Here is a 16962-nt window from a genome sequence, read left to right on the forward strand (position 1 = left end):
TCATGCAAAGATACAATGCAAGGAGAGACGGATATCTTTTCAGCCACCTGGCCAAGAACCTACTTCCTTCATTGGCATTGAGGGAAAATGGAAGAAGACGCCGATCATCTCGGCATTGCAAGCAAGAAAGCTCTTGCGAAGAAAGGATACAACCGCGTACGTTGTATATCTGAACCAGAGAGACGAGTCCAAGGCAAACGTTGATGACGTGCCGATCGTGCGAGAGTTCAAAGACGTTTTTCCTGAGACTTTACCAGGATTACCCCCAGACCGACAACTCGAGTTTACGATCGACTTAGAGCCTGGTGCAGCACCGACGTCGAAAGCACCATACAGAATGGCCCCTGCTGAGTTGCAAGAGTTGAAGCTGCAACTTCAAGAACTTTTAGATATGGGCTTCATTCGACCTAGTGTTTCCCCGTGGGGAGCACCAGTTCTTTTCGTTAAAAAGAAGGATGGAAGCTTAAGGCTGTGTATCGATTATCGAGAGCTGAACAAAGTGACATTGAAGAATAAGTATCCGTTACCTCGAATCGATGATCTGTTCGATCAACTACAAGGAGCGAGCACCTTTTCAAAGATTGACTTGAGGACGGGATACCATCAGCTGAAGATACGATCGGAAGATGTTCCGAAGACGGCATTTCGTACAAGATACGGACACTATGAGTTTATAGTTATGCCTTTCGGTTTGACGAATGCTCCGGCAGTATTCATGGATCTCATGAATCGCGTTTTTCACGAATACTTAGACAAGTTTGTGTTAGTCTTCATAGACGATATCCTGATTTACTCGAAGAGTAAACGAGAACACGAAGAGCATTTGAGGATCGTGTTGGAAAGTTTACGAGCGGAAAAGCTGTATGCGAAGTTTAGCAAATGCGAGTTTTGGCTTAAAGAAATCAATTTTCTTGGCCATATCGTTTCCGCGAGAGGAATTGAGGTAGACCCAGCGAAAGTTCAAGCGGTACAGGAATGGAGATCGCCAACCACACCGCACGAGATTCGCAGTTTTCTGGGATTAGCAGGATATTACCGACGTTTTATAGAGGGCTTTTCAAAAATTGCAAAGCCATTAACGCACCTGCTAAAGAAAGAAGTCAAATTCGTCTGGACGGACGAATGTGAGCGAAATTTTCAAGAGCTGAAGAAGAGGCTCACTATTGCCCCAGTTTTAGCTGTTCCGAAAGCAGACAAAGAGTATGCAGTATACACTGATGCATCCAAGCATGGTCTAGGTTGTGTACTGATGCAAGAAGGAAAAGTTATAGCGTATGCTTCACGACAACTGCGACCGCACGAGGTGAATTATCCGACGCATGATTTAGAATTAGCAGCCGTAGTGCATGCTTTGAAGATCTGGAGACACCATCTCTATGGATCACGGTGTGAGATATACACTGATCATAAAAGTCTCAAATATTTCTTTGAGCAAAAAGATCTGAACATGCGACAACGAAGATGGTTAGAGTTGGTGAAGGACTACGATTGCGGGATAAATTATCATCCCGGAAAAGCTAACGTTGTAGCTGACGCTTTGAGCAGAAAGAATCAGGGAGAGTTAGGATTTCTCCTTACTCGAGAAGAGAACCTGATCAAGGAATTCAAGAAGATGAATTTGGAGGTAGTAATACCACCACAAACGACATGAATAGTAATTTCTGCACTGAGCATTACACCTGACTTACGAACGAGAATAGTCACAGCTCAGAGAGAGGATGAGAAGATGGAAAAGTTACGAATGAAGATTCGAACTGAAAAAGTGGAGAATTATCAAGAGGCGGCAGATAATGCCATTTTGTTTGAGGGAAGACTGTGTGTGCCCGATAAAAAGGAGCTGAAGAATGAAATCATGAGTGAAGCTCATGACACCCCTTATACCGCACACCCAGGAAGTACGAAGATGTACCAAGACTTGAGAACGAAGTTTTGGTGGGAAGGAATGAAGCGAGAGATAGCGTCTTTCGTTGAAAGATGTCTAGCCTGTCAGCAAGTGAAAGCGTTACACCAACGACCCTATGGCAAGTTACAGCCATTGGAAATTCCAGAGTGGAAATGGAGTGATATAGCCATGGACTTTGTGACAGGACTGCCAAAGTCAAAAAGAGGAAATACCGCTATTTGGGTAATCATCGATCGATTGACGAAGAGTGCACATTTTGTACCGATTCAGATTACTTATGGATCTGACAAGTTAGCTCAGATTTATATCCGAGAGATAGTGCGATTGCATGGAGTACCGATGACGATCACATCAGATCGAGACTCGAAGTTTACTTCACGATTTTGGATGAGCATGCAGAAAGAGTTGGGTACTAAATTAAATTTTAGTACAGCGTTTCATCCGCAAACAGATGGACAGTCCGAGAGAACTATTCAGGTTTTGGAGGACATGATCCGAACTGTAGTACTTGATAGAGGAAATCAATGGGAGCAAGTTTTACCCCTGATCGAGTTTGCTTACAATAATAGTTTTCAGTCAACTATCAACATGGCTCCATACGAAGCCTTGTATGGAAGGAAGTGTAGATCTCCGCTTTATTGGGATGAAGTTGGAGAGAGAAAGGTACTTGGACCTGACGCGATAGAAGAGATGATCACTATTGTGAGACAGATTCGACAGAGAATAAAAGAGGCACAAGATCGTCAGAAATCTTATGCAGACACCAGAAGGACGGAGATTCATTTTGAAGAGGGAGACAAGGTTTTTCTAAAAGTTTCCCCATCTAGAGGAGTTCACCGTTTTGGAGTGAAAGGAAAACTTAAACCGAGGTATATAGGACCTTATGATGTATTAGAAAAGATAGGCCCTGTAGCCTATAAACTAGCGTTGCCTCCGAGCTTCGCGAACGTCCATGACGTTTTCCATGTTTCTCAATTGAGAAAGTACGTGTTTGATCCAAAACACGTCATTCATCAAGAAGAAGTGTCCCTAGAACCGGATTTGAGCTATGAAGAGAGACCCGATGCTATTCTGGACCGGAAGATTCAACAATTGAGGAACAAGTCGATTCCTTTGGTGAAAATCCGATGGAGACATCACGGTCAAGAAGAATCAACATGGGAACTTGAAGAGAAGATGAAAGAGAAGTATCCAGAGCTTTTTCCCGAAGGTGAATAACTCAAATTTCGGGACGAAATTTTTTTTTAAGGGGGGTAGGATGTAACACCCCGTACTTTTTCCTATGATGTGAGATAGTGTCTTAACACTATTGAGAGAACTGAGATGTTGAGACGCGAGACTTTTTTTTTATGATTAGATAAGACAGATTGTCTTTTAAATAGAGATACGAGGGACTAAACCAAGGATAGAGTTAGAATGATGAGATTCGAGAAATGAGCTGAGATAGAGATGCTAATTGAATTGAGCTGAGATTTTAATTTTATTTCCGATTACCGGGAATAGATTTACCAGATACTGAGTTATCAGAGTTTGATTGACCTATTAAAGAGAATAGGTATAATGAGTCTGACCTAGAGTCGAGGAAGAAAGAGTGAGAACCTTGATGAAAAGAGTCGGTCCGAGAGATGTCTAGTTTGTTTGCTTTGCCGACTGCTTTGATGTGACATTATGTGAAATTACGTGACTGATTGATTATGTGATTTTCGTGATGTGTGTCACTGTGACCGAGTTATTATGATTTCTATTCGAGACCTTAGCATTTGGAATTTTGATTGAGTTTCCAAAGCAAGTATGGGTTATTTTTATCGAGAAATCGAATGATGCCGGTTTATGAAACTTTTTCCGGGCATAATATTTTTAAATTATTTTTCCTACGAAGAGGAATATTATAATTGAGTGAGTGCACTAATAATAGTGCTATGATCATTATTTTGGTCACATGAATAATTATACTATGGTATTTTATTAATGAGTGACTTTACCATAGTTTTGTGATTTTTATTTAATCACCCTTCTCACACTTTATTTTAATCTCCCATACCATATGTTATATGTCTCAATTTTGCTAAGTATGGAATTGAGAGAGTAGAGATTGAGAGTATGAGATGAGAGAGTGTAGAGATTAGAGAGAGATTAGAGAGAGAAGGATCATCCATTAATTAGCAAATATTTCATAAGATTTGCAAATCTCCTTTAAAGATCACAAGATCAAATTCAATCTTGCAAAGCCAAATCTCTCTCTCCCTCACTAAAATTTTCGGCCATCTCTCTCTCCCTCACTACAATTTTCGCCCAACACACACATACACTCATCTTCTTCACCTCACACTTCCACCATTTTCCACCATTAGAGCAAACCTTCGAAGCTTCCAATAATACTACCAAACACCTCACATCACTCTAAAACTTTCCATAAACACTATCTATCCTCATTTGATCAAGAGATTCCTTGAAGAAGAGCCTCAAAATTTAGAGTGAGAAAGTGTAAACTTTGGTAAGAACTTGGGTAAGTAACCATGTCTTCCCTAAAATCTTGTTTGAAAGATGTTATGTGAGTGTATTCTTGAAAGATGAGCAAGAAAATCACCCCTCCCTTTTCTTTTCCAAATTTTCGAAAAAGTGGGTCTTCACCCCTTTCAAAATTTTTCTTTTTCTTTTCTTGTTTGGGGGTGAAAAATGAGAGATTATGTGATGTGTATTGATGTTTGATATATGTTGTGAAATATGTGTCATGAGATGTGAAACTTTGATGGAAGTTAGTTTACCCAAAAATGGTAACTTTTGAGTTAATGAGTTAAATGATGAATTGATGATATAAATGAGTCTATGAGGTGTAGATGATGATGATTGATGGATTAATTTAAGTATATGATGTCAATTGGAGTTTTTGATGTGGGTTAGTTTACTAAAATTAGGGATATGTGTATATATGCCCTTATTGGTGAATTGATGGTTTTGATGTGAGATTAATTGGTTAAAAATGAAAGATCTATGAGTAGATTAAAGATTTGTATGTGTTTGTAAAAATTTCAAAGAGTTAGTTTAGTAAAAATTAGGACTTTTTAGTCTATGTGTTATTTAAGTGATTTTGCTTGAGATATATGTTTTTAAGCATGATAGTAGTGTCTTTGTATTTTTGATTAAGTCTATTGTAGGCTAAATAAAATTTTGACTAAGTTTAGTTTGTATGAGTTTTGAGTTTTTGTATGATGTGAGTTTGATGCTTGATAAAATAAGGTTCAATTTGCTCTATGATCATTATGAGAATTATATCCATGTTTTGCTAAGAGTTTTATGTTGATACATGGATTTTCATAAAAATGTAATAAATATAGTTTTTATGATAAAAAGAGAGTAAATATGAGAATAATGAGTTATATGATGTAAATGATCATATTTGAGTATTTGAGAAATTTCGAGCATGAAATTGAAAAGGAATTTGCTAGATATGTTCGTTGAAGTGTTTTCTATGAGATTTGAGTGGATGATGAAAGAAAAGAGTCGAGATTGAGTATTACGAGTATTTTGATGTATTTGAATGTTTTTAAGTGCTGTAAGTGCTTAAAATGAGTTTTGATGTGTTTGCTTTGTATAAATGTTGAGTTGAGCATGTTTGCTAGTGTGTATGTTTCGGAGTCGTTTTTCACGACACACTGACCTACTGTTTTCGATGGGTTCTTGATACCCAAACGCCCTGAAACTTTTATGGTAGGTATATTTGAGAGTCTTGAGCACACCGGTAAAATTTCAAGTCATTTGGACTTCGTTTGCTATTTTTATAAAATGTAAAACTAAAACTGCTACATTCTGCCGAATTGTTCGGTGAGTAGCCAATAGAGTCATCGTTTCCAGTAGCTTTCCTTAGCATTCTGGAACCCAAATTTTTATGGTTGATACCTGAGTGTCCTAGCTAAGTACCCACAAAATTTCAGACCGTTTTGACAACGTTTACTATTTTTCAAAAATCAAACTTTTCGGTTGCTAAAAACTGCCGAATATGGTAGACTGTAGTAAAACAGTCATATCTCCTAACATACTTGGAGTTTTTGATCCTACTTTTTTTTAAATGAAACTAGACTCGAAGAGGTTTCTTTTGGTATGAGTTACGACCCCAGGAGAGGTCTGTACAGAGTCTGGTGAGGTTTTAAAGTTGAGTCAGTGCAGAGTAAAGCTTGTTTTCGACTTGTCTATGTGTGTTTTTAATATGCCTAAGTGTTTATAGTTGTTTATGTGCTTGTTTGCTATGAGTTTGAGTCGAGTTGAGAGTTAAGTCGAAAATTGGACGTGTGAATCCTTAGAAGCCAAGTATACCTAGGGATTGAGTTTTAACGGGTAAATAGACGTTGAGTGAGAAGTTAGAGTAAAGAAGAGATTGGATTTAGAATTTGAGTTTCTGACTAAGGTTTGTTTTATCACATGAACCTTCGATGACGATGACGATGTGATGATGACATATGAAGGCCCGAGCGAGACGAAGCAGTAAGTTGCCTGATTTCTTTCCAGAATAAGCGAAGGACTTCAGGTGGGCAATATTTTGAGTATATGTTTATCATATGAGCTTTCTAAAATGATGTTATCATGTTATGAGCTTATCAAATGTTTTGAGATAAATGATATTTGAGAACTGTTTGACTTGCCAATTTTTGATGTTGAGCTTGTGTGTTACCCTCTACTGATGAGACGAATTCGGTCCTGCCACAAGCGGGATTTTGTGCACAGAGGTGACTGTGAGCCGTTGAGCAAATCGGCCGATCACGGTACTTGAGAGGGAGGCCTACTTCTCAGTACCTTAATTATGATGATGAGTTGTAGATGCGGTACATACATGACGTATACTTTGTCTGCAGACACTTATTTATGATGTTGATTATGAAAACTGCATGCACAGATTCTTTTAATGCTAATTTATTTCTGTGTGTTGCTGAGATGTGGCAAGCTTCAAACCTATAGCTCTAAGAGCACATTTCTTGTTTTTCGGCATTTGCCCACTGAGTATTATGTACTCACGCCCTGCATGTATTTCTAAATGTGCAGGCTAAGCTGGGAGTGAGATTGGACTGGTGCTGATGGGGGGAGAGTTTCAAATGATGTGAATTAAATTACTATTTTGCCTCTATGATAATAGAGTCTTGATGTTTGAATTACTTAGTTTCTTTTGAGATCAAGCAATACACTCACGGTTATGTGTCTTCATACATATAATCGGTTCGCCTTTTGCTGCGATACTCTGCAAATTATGCTTCCTTATGAAAAATGAACTATACGCGTTTTGTTTTTGTTCGTGAAATTCCTAATAATTAAAAAGTTATGACAATGTTGACGATTTTACCCTTGGGCTAATTTTATGAAGTTTTTCCTTAGCATGCTTTTACGTGAGCTTCCGCATGACGTTCACCTAGTTCTTCTTATATTTTATTCTTTAAAAATAGTCGTATCGATACTCGTACCCCACTATTACTAGTGTCGGGTTTTCGGGCTGCGACAACTGCAAAGAGCGAGCACTTTTTCGAAGTTTGATTTGAGAACGAGATACCACCAGCTGAAGATACGATCGGAAAATATTTCTGAAGACGGCATTTCGTACGAGACATAGATACCATGAGTTTATAATGATGTCCTTTGGTTTGACGAATGATCTGACCGTATTCATGGATCTCATGAATCGCGTTTTTCACGAATACTTAGACAAGTTCGTGTTAGTCTCCATAGACGATATCCTGATTTACTTGAAGAGTAAACGAGAACACGAAGAGCGGTTGAGGATCGCGTTAGAGAGATTGTGAATTGAGAAGTTAAATGCGAGTCTTGGACTTGAAGAGGTCAAGTTTGGTTGGCCGAACGATTGTGAACAAAGTTTTCAAGAGCTAAGGAAGAGACTTAGTATGCAATTTACATTGATGCATCGAAGGATAGTCTAAGATGTGTGCTGATGCAAGGGAGAAAAGATATCTTATCTTTCGATAGTTATAGCCGAGCTCTGCTCTGGAAGCAGAACTGAAGTTGAGCTCTGCTCTGCTCTGACGACAGAGCTGAAAGCATTCCTCTCCACTAGCGCCGATTTCTTTGCCCTCGTGTGGAACTAATGTTAGAAAGAAAAGAGTTAAAGCAAGTGGAGACCACGCGAGATGAAGTATCTAACGCAAGATTTAGATTTAGCAGCCGTAGTGCATGCTTTGAAGACATGGAGACACCATCTTTATGGAGTACAATGTGAGATGTACACCGATCGTAAAAGTCTCAAATTTTTCTTTGAGCAACGAAGGAGACGATCAGAGTCAGTGAAGGACTACGAGCATGATTCATGAGTGTATAGAAGGTTGATGATGATTTAAGTGAGATGAGTTACCCAAGATTTTGGGAAAAATCTTGAAGTTCATAAGTCGATTTGAAGATTTAAATGTATATGAGTCTCGAGCATGTTATGATATTAAATGCTGGTTTGGATTGATGATTAGAAGTGTTGAAATGAGTTCTGTTTGTTTTGCCGAGTGCTGCTGAGTTTTAGCTTTGCTCTGGCAGAGAATTAGGGATTCCGCTGACAAAGTGATTCCGCGGACGAAGTGATCCCTCTGACGTTGTAACTGACGCGTTAAGAAGAGAGAATCAGGGAGAGTTAAGATTTTTCCTTACTCGAGAAGTAAATCTAATCAAGGAATTCGAGAAGATGAATTTGAAGGTAATAATACCCCCGCAAAGTACTGAGCATTACACCAGACTCACGACCGAGGAGCTCTGCTCTACCAATAGAGCCTATGTGTTGAGCGGTCTTTGTTTTAGACAGAGCTGACGCCGATTCCTCTGCTCTGACAGAGAAATCTCGATTCCTCAGAGAAGGATGAGAAGATGAGAAGGTGGAAAGATTTCGAACAAGGTTTCGAACCGAGAGAGAGTAGAGAATTATTAAGAGGCGGCATATAATGCCATTTTGTTTAAGAAAAGAGACTGAGCGGGCCTGATAAAGAAGAGCTGAAGAATGGAATCACGAGTGAATCCATACCTTTATGAGTTATAGTAGTGTCGAGACACTGCAGAGAGTACTACGGTACTGAGATATGAGATTTTATTTAAGATAAGATGGAGTTATGATGATAAATAGAGATATTGAGCATTAGAGTTACACTTTTGATGAGACTAGAGCGCTGAGATATAAACATAAGGATAGGACGAGATAAGATTTCTGCGCCAGAGCGGAAGCCATTTCTCTGACGTTTCATTCCGCTGCTCTGGAATTCGATTCCTCTTGCTTTTTGATTTCGCTGCTCTGGTTAGGATTTCGCTGCTCTGACAGAGAAAGTATGAATACGTGCCAAGACTGAAACGACGTTTTGAATAGAGATGAGAAGTGAGTGATGGCATCTTTCATAGAAAGATGTTTGATGTGTTAGCACGTGAAGACGCCACTTTGGCAGCCTCATACAAATTACAACTGTTAGAGACTTCCACAATAGAAGCGAGATCACACGCTATGATTATGACATCGATTAGCAAAATCGAGAGAAGGAAATACGATAGTTGAGTAATCACTGATAGATTCTTTTGACGTTAGAAATGATGTTTATGTGAGTTTTCCCTATCTCGGGGAGAGGGTATTTTCGAGTTAAGGAAGGATTCAAACCGAGGTATATAAGACCTTATGATGTATTAGAAAAAGTAGGCCCAGTAGCCTATAAGCTAGCGTTGCCTCCGAGCTTCACGAACGTCCAAGACGTTTTCCATGTTTCTCAACTGAGAAAGTATGTGTTTGATCCAAAACACATCATCCTTTAAAAAGAAGTGTCCCTGGTACCAGTTTTGAGCTACAAAGAGAGAGACCTGATGCTAGACTGGACCGGAAGATTCAGCAATTGAGGAACAAGTCAATTCATTTGGTGAAAATCCAAGGAAGACATCACGGTCGGAATGAGAGTCAACGTTCAAAATGAAGACTGGGGAATTTGAAGAGAAGATGGTGGTGAACAGATGTTTAAAGCAACAGTTACAAAATAGCCAATCTCCAATAACCTCGAATGGCTACGGAGCACAAAATTCTAGATGACTAAAAAGCGAAGAAATTGATAGTCACATTTGATGGACTACTTGGAATTAACGGGAATGTATTCCCCCAGAGCTTGAAGAGAAGATGAAAGAGAAGTACCCAGAGCTTTATCCCGGAGATGAATAACTCAAATTTCGGGACGAAATTTCTTTTAAGGGGGGTAGGATGTAACACCCCGTACTTCTCCTTATGATTAGGAGATAGTGTTCTAACACTATTGAGAATACTGAGATGTCGAGATGTGAAGATTATGAGTTATGAGTGGACAAAACTCATGATGGAGTTAGAATGATGAGATTTGAGAAACGAGTTGAGTTAGAGATGTTGATAGAATTGAGAGTGATGTGCGAGTTGAGATGGAGATGGTAAATTGATTTTGATGTTGAGATGAAAGACGAGAGATAGAGTTGAGGTAGTGATTGTGAATCACTATAAAGAGGATTAAGTTAGAGTGATGATGAGTGATGATCCGTTTTAATGTGATAACGGTGTGAGTTATTTAATTGACGTTATGTGATTTACCTGATATGTGCGTACTAATATTATTTTGAGTCAGTCTAATTCTCGAAAATTAGCGTACATGATTTATTTTCCACCACACATTCCTACACTCACACCCATTATTTTAATCCCTTCTCACATGTGGGTAATTAGCCGATTTAGGCTTGCTGCTAAGGGAGGAGACAAAGAACTATTGAGCATTTAATGCTTCTTATCTTAAGGAATAAGAATCTTGCTAAAACCGAAGAGCTTCTCTCTCTTTCCGTCATTCTCATCATTTTCGGCTCTTCACCTTCTTCTCTCTCCCTTACGCCATTCCTTCTCTCCTCCATTGGAGACTAAGCTCAAGCTTCTAAAGACGTATCTACGATGAAATACTCCACTAAATCTAGCCCCAAAACACTTTCTACTCTTGATTCAAGAAATTAGTGGAGTTTGATGCTCGAAGAATAGAGAGAAAATTTCCTTTTCTCGAAACTGCTTGAGTAAGTGTCTTAATCTTTTAGATCTAGACTTTTTATGTGATATATGTGTTTAGAAGGATGACTGAAGTATGAGAAACTCCCCCTTCACTTTTTTCGTCATTTTTGAAAATTAGGGTTCATGCCTTTTAAAAATCTATCTGATTCTTTTCTAAAAATGGGGTGAGAAATGTGTTATATGTGATGAGATGTATGTTATACGTGATGATTTGAAGTGATTAAGAGGTGTTTTTCAAAACTGAGTCTTGAGCATGAGTTTTTACAAAATTTGGTTTGATATAAGAAATAGGGAAAATCTGTAAGTTATAACTTGAATGATGTTTTGACGATGAGCATGAATAGATGAAAGGATTAACGTGATGTCTGATGATTTCTGGGTATGAAAAGTCGATGAAGTTTAGAGTTACTCTTGTTCGCTTTGTTCTGCCTTGAGTCTCGTTCTGCTCTGCCAAGTCGTTTCCCCGCTGGCATGCCAGAGAATTCATTTTCCCCGGTTATGCCAGCGAGTTCTTTTCTCCGCTGCCCTGCCAGCGAGTTCATTTCTCTGCCTTGACCCAAGAGTTCGCCATTCCTCTGGCGACAGAGAGTTCGCCATTCCTCTGGCGACAAAGAGTTCGCCATTCCTCTGGCATAACAGAGAGTTCGTGATTCCTCTGACGATCGATTCCTCTGACGATCGATTCCTCTGATATCGATTCCTCTGACGATCAATTCCTCTGATGTTTGACTCCTCTGATGTTAGATTCCTCTGATGATCGATTCCTCTGACGAAGTCATTCCCCTGACTGATGATTTCTCTGGCGAGCATTCCTCTGCTTTGGCGAATATTTCTTCTCTGCTCTGCCAAGCTAGTCTGCTCTGCTCTGCTGAGTTCTTCCACCCTGACCACCGAGCATTTCTCTGCTCTGGTCTCCGAGTCAGACTTATGTTTGTTGGTTGTGATTTGTTATGTGAAGTTGTATGCTTATGTGTTCTACATGCCTATGTGCTTGTTTGCTGAGTATGGTCCGAGTTGAGAGTTAAATCGAGAATAAGACGTGTGAATCCTTAGAAGTTGAGTATACCTAGGGATTTAGTTTTACTGGGTAAACAGACGTTGAGTGAGAAGTTATCGATGAAGCGAGATTGGATTTTAGTATTGAGATCTAACTGAGGTTTGTTTTATCACATGAACTTTCGTGATGATGTTGATGACTCATGAAGACCCGAGCGAGACGAAGAAGTAAGTCACCTGTTCCTATCCGAGCTTAAGCGAAGGACTCCAGGTGGGCATTATTTTGAGTATTCAGTTTAAGAGCTTTTCTAAACTGTTTAAATGATGATGAGATTATAAGATGTTTTGAGATAAATGATGTTTATGAACTGTTTGACTTGCCAAAATTTTGATGATAAGTTTGTATGTTACCCTCTACTGATGAGACGAATTCGGTCCTGCCACAAGCGGGATTTTGTGCACAGATGTGACTGTGAGCCGTCTTCTGGTCGGCCAGTCACGGTACTTGAGAGGGAGGCCTACTTCTCAGTATCGATAATAATGATGATGTTGTAGACGTGGTACATACATGATGAATATTTTTTACTGCAGTCATTTCTTTATGATGTGATGATGTTTAAAACTGCATGCACAGATTCTTGATGCTAAGCTTATTTCTGTGCATTGCTGAAGAGATGGCAAGTTTTCAAACATATAGCTCTAAGAGCGCCTTTGATATTTTTCCGGCGTTTGCCCATTGAGTATTATTACTCACGCCCTGCATATATTTCTAAATGTGCAGGTTAAGCTTTGGAGCGAGATTGGACTGGTGCTGGTGGGGATGGTTTCGATGATGAAGTTCCTTGCTGTTTTCCTTTGATGTTAGAGTCTTAAGGATGATGAACCTTGTTTTCCCTCTGATATTGATAAAACTTTAGATAGATGATGTATTATTTCTTTCTAATCAATCAATATACTCGCGATTATATGTCTTCATACATATAATTGTTACATCTTTTGCTGTGTTACTCTTGATGTTAGGCTTCCTTATGGAAAATAAGGGATACCTACTTTGCTTTTCTTCGTGAAATTTTCCTGATATTCAAGAAGTTATACTGATGTTGATATATATACCTTTGAGCCAGATTATGATACTTTGCCTTGGTATATTTTTGATGCGAGCTTCCGCGCCGATGTTCAATTTAAGTCTTATGGTTCTTTATTCATTTATTTTAGTCGTATCGATACTCGTACCCCGCTATTACTAGCGTTGGGATTTCGGGCTGCGACACGTGCGGTGTGGTTGGCGATCTCCATTCCTGTACCGCTTGAACTTTCGCTGGGTCTACCTCAATTCCTCTTGCGGAAACGATATGGCCAAGAAAATTGATTTCTTTAAGCCAGAACTCACATTTGCTAAACTTCGCACAAAACTTCTCAACTCACAATCTCTCTAACGCGATCTTGTCTAGGTATTCGCGAAAAATGCGGTTCATGAGATCCATGAATACTGTCGGGGCATTCGTCAAACCGAAAGACATTACTATAACTCATGGTGTCTGTATCTCGTACGAAATGTCGTCTTCGGAATATCTTCCGATCGTATCTTCAGCTAATAGTATATCGTTCTCCAGTCAAATTTTGAAAAAGTGCTCACTCTTTGTAGTTGATCGAACAGATTATCGATTCGGGGTAATAGATACTTATTCTTTATCGTCACTTTATTCAACTCTCGATAATCGATACACAACCTCAAGCTTTTATCCTTCTCTTTAACAAAAGGACTGGTGCTTCCCACGGGGGAAACACTAGGTGACAAGAAGCCCATATCTAGAAGTTCTTGTAGTTGCAGTTTTAACTCTCGCAACTCTGTGGGGCCATTCTGTATGGCGCTTTCGACGTCGGTGATGCGCCGGGCTCTAAATCAATCGTAACCCAAGCTGTCGGTCTGGGGGTAATCCCGATAAAGTTTTAGGGAAAACATCTTTATACTCTCGCACGACTGGCATCATCAACGTTTGCTTTTGGATTTGTCTCTCTGGCTCGGATATACAACGCACGCGATTGTATCATTTCTCCGCAAGAACTTTCTTGCTTGCAGTGCCGAGATGATCAGCATCTGCTTCCATTTTTCTCTCAATACCAATGAAGGAAGTAGGTTCTTGGCCAGGTGGCTGAAAAGATATCCGTCTCTCCTTGCATTGTATCTTCACATGGTTTTCCTCTAACCAGTCTATTCCAAAATGGATGCAGAAAAATTTAAAAACGACCAAGCGGGATAGGGACTCAATAAGTCTACTCTCATTATTACTCTAGCGATGATAAATGCGGTGCCGGTGAAAGTACCTCTATTACGAAGTACAATTGGTCAAAAGTATCTATGCATCCCATGAGGTCTCCAAAATACGTTCGCCCTATTAGGGTCGTGTCTATAAATCGCGATGAAATCTCTAACTCTCGTCGTATTATCTCAACTATTGGTCTCTCTGCTTCTCTTCTTCATCTTCTTCTCAGTTTATGTTCCTTCCGTTCCCTCTCCTTCTCGGAGGTATACTACAAAGGGAAAAGAATTATATAACTATCGATTTCGAAACTAGCCGTTCGTCAAAACAAAATACTAATTCTCTTTTTCTCACTTCACTTCTATATCTCATAAGTGATCTCAAAATTCTCACAATTCTTGTCCACTCTAGTTCTCGCTTATCATCATTCGAAATTCTCGTCAATCTCTATTTCTCATTTATCATCAAGCATCAACATCATCATCATTCTCAAAGCTCTGATAAAGAAAGTGAAACTCACTAATCATCAACACCTCTGTATATATATATATATAAGGAAAAACTGCCTCTCTCTCTCGAGGTCTTTTACAAAAGTAAGGTCTTATGTACCAAAGCCCTAACTCCAAAATGATGCTCTAACTATACAAGCATCATAGGTACTAAGCACCTATAGATATATACTATCTACACATACATACACTATGCCTTTCTACCTATATATATATATCAACTATGCATCTAACATATGTATGCGTCTACTAGATACACGTGATCGCTAGTCGTCGTCTCCTGAAATCCTGCTCGTCGCATCGTCAACCTCCATATCCACACTCGGCTCTAACTCCTGACTCTCGTACTCGTCGATCAGTCGGTAGACGCTATCGTCGCTCGGCTCATCTCGACGTTGGTGTCCACCATCGGGCCATAAACCGGCACCTCAGGAATAGGTACCCATGTCTCGACTCCGTCACCGGTAGTATGATGCTGCAATGGCTAGGTCCGTCCGTAGCCGACCGTCATCTCTGGAGTCTCCTCATCCGGATCCTCCTCATCGCTATCGACGTGTGCTGGTCGAGATCCTCCCTCCTGGGCGTCTCGGGACAGTGGATATAAAATCGAGTGCACATACATCTGAAAAAGCCAAAGTGCTTGGCTCAGGCAATGGGGCAACCCTCGGATAAGGATCAAAGGGAACTCGCTCAATCTGAGGCTCAGTAGGAACAATCGGCTGTGAAACATCAGACTCAAGAGAAACTGTAATCGGATCAACTGAGGGTAGAGGTGCAATCAGAAACGGCTCCTCGGTAAGTGGGGGCATAACAGCTAGCTTCCCTCCCTGAGCTGGTCCCTCATACTCTCCATAAAGCGGTGCAGATGGCTCACCATTCGCGAAATAGTGGTAACTCAACATCACTATAAATCCTCAAAAATTTGCGCCCATATAACGACCAGACTCGGTCCTAAAAATATACCGCGACACCAATGAAGCTGCCCAATCCTGCCACTCGGGTGGCAGCTGCGGGACCAAGTGTATAATGGCCTCAGTCTCGTCAATCCCATGGATACTAGCCTCCAACCAGCGATGATGGTAAAGCGCTAGAAACTTTCCTAATGTATCGCCCTCTCTCGGTCCAGTAGTCCTAAACCAACGGCGCATCGCCTCGCTATATCGTCTCTGTATCACTGCCTCCTCTCGACTCTGCATCTCGTCCTCGTTTGATACGGGGGGGCATCGGCTATACTAGCCTCAACATCTCTCCTCATATTCCACATCGACTGCCTCATATCAGAATTCATCATCTCAAACAATTCCGTCATCAAAACAATACATAACTCATTAGTGAATCAAACTCATAAGTTAAACGGTGATCAAAGCAGAGAAATTCTCGCCAGAGCAGAGAAATGAATTCTCGGTAAGAGCAGAGAAATGGGAAGCCAGAGAAATCAACATATCAGAACAAAGAAATCACTAGTCAGAGGAATCACTCGTCAGAGGAATCAATATATCAGAGGAATCACTCGTCAGAGGAATCAATATATCAGAGCGGAGGAATGACTTCGCTGCCAGAGCAGAGGAATGATTTACGTCAGAGCAAAACGAGTTGACTCAGTCAGAGCAAAACGAGTTGACTCAGTCAGAGCAAAGGAATGACGAACTCTCTGTCATAGCAGAGGAATGACGATTTCTCTGTCAGACTCAAGACTCAAGACAGAACAGTGCAGACAAGAGCAAACTCGAAAATTCATCAACTTTTTCATTCCCAAGGTTCATTAAACACTCCCAAACATCAAAAATACTATCACTCAACATCATAGCCAACTCAAAAACTCATTTAAACACTACATTCATCAAACATCACGTTAATCCTTTCATATATTCATGCTCATCATCAAATCATCATTCAAGACATAACCTCAAGGATTTTCCAAATTCTTATATCAAACTAAATTTTGTAAAAATCATGTCTCAAGACTAAGCTTTACAAAACACACCTTAATCACCTCAAATCATCACATATAACATATTTCTCGCCCCAATTTTAGAAAAGAACCAGAAAGATTTTTAAAGGGCATGAACCCTAATTTTCGAAAATGAAGAAGAAAAAGGTGGAGGGGGAGTTTCTCATGCTTCAGTCATCCTTCTATACACATATATCTCACAATAAAGTCTAGATCCAAAAGATCAGAACACTTACTCAAACAGTTTCAAGAAAAAGGAAGTCTTCTCTCTATTCTTCAAGCTTTAAACTCCACTAATTTTCTTGAATCAAGAGTAGAAAGTGTTT

The 16962-nt window shown here is 39.8% G+C and overlaps 1 long non-coding RNA gene across 1 annotated transcript; it reads left to right on the forward strand.

Moving 5' to 3' along the window:
• Window positions 1-4141: 4141 nt before the first annotated feature.
• Window positions 4142-7217, forward strand: LOC130989024 (uncharacterized). The gene is made up of 3 exons (XR_009090406.1): window positions 4142-4409; window positions 6364-6425; window positions 6938-7217. It is a non-coding gene; the product is annotated as an uncharacterized LOC130989024 (long non-coding RNA).
• Window positions 7218-16962: the final 9745 nt, after the last annotated feature.

The sequence above is a fragment of the Salvia miltiorrhiza genome, chromosome 6 (assembly GCF_028751815.1).
Source record: "Salvia miltiorrhiza cultivar Shanhuang (shh) chromosome 6, IMPLAD_Smil_shh, whole genome shotgun sequence".
In the NCBI taxonomy this organism is placed as follows: domain Eukaryota; kingdom Viridiplantae; phylum Streptophyta; class Magnoliopsida; order Lamiales; family Lamiaceae; genus Salvia; species Salvia miltiorrhiza.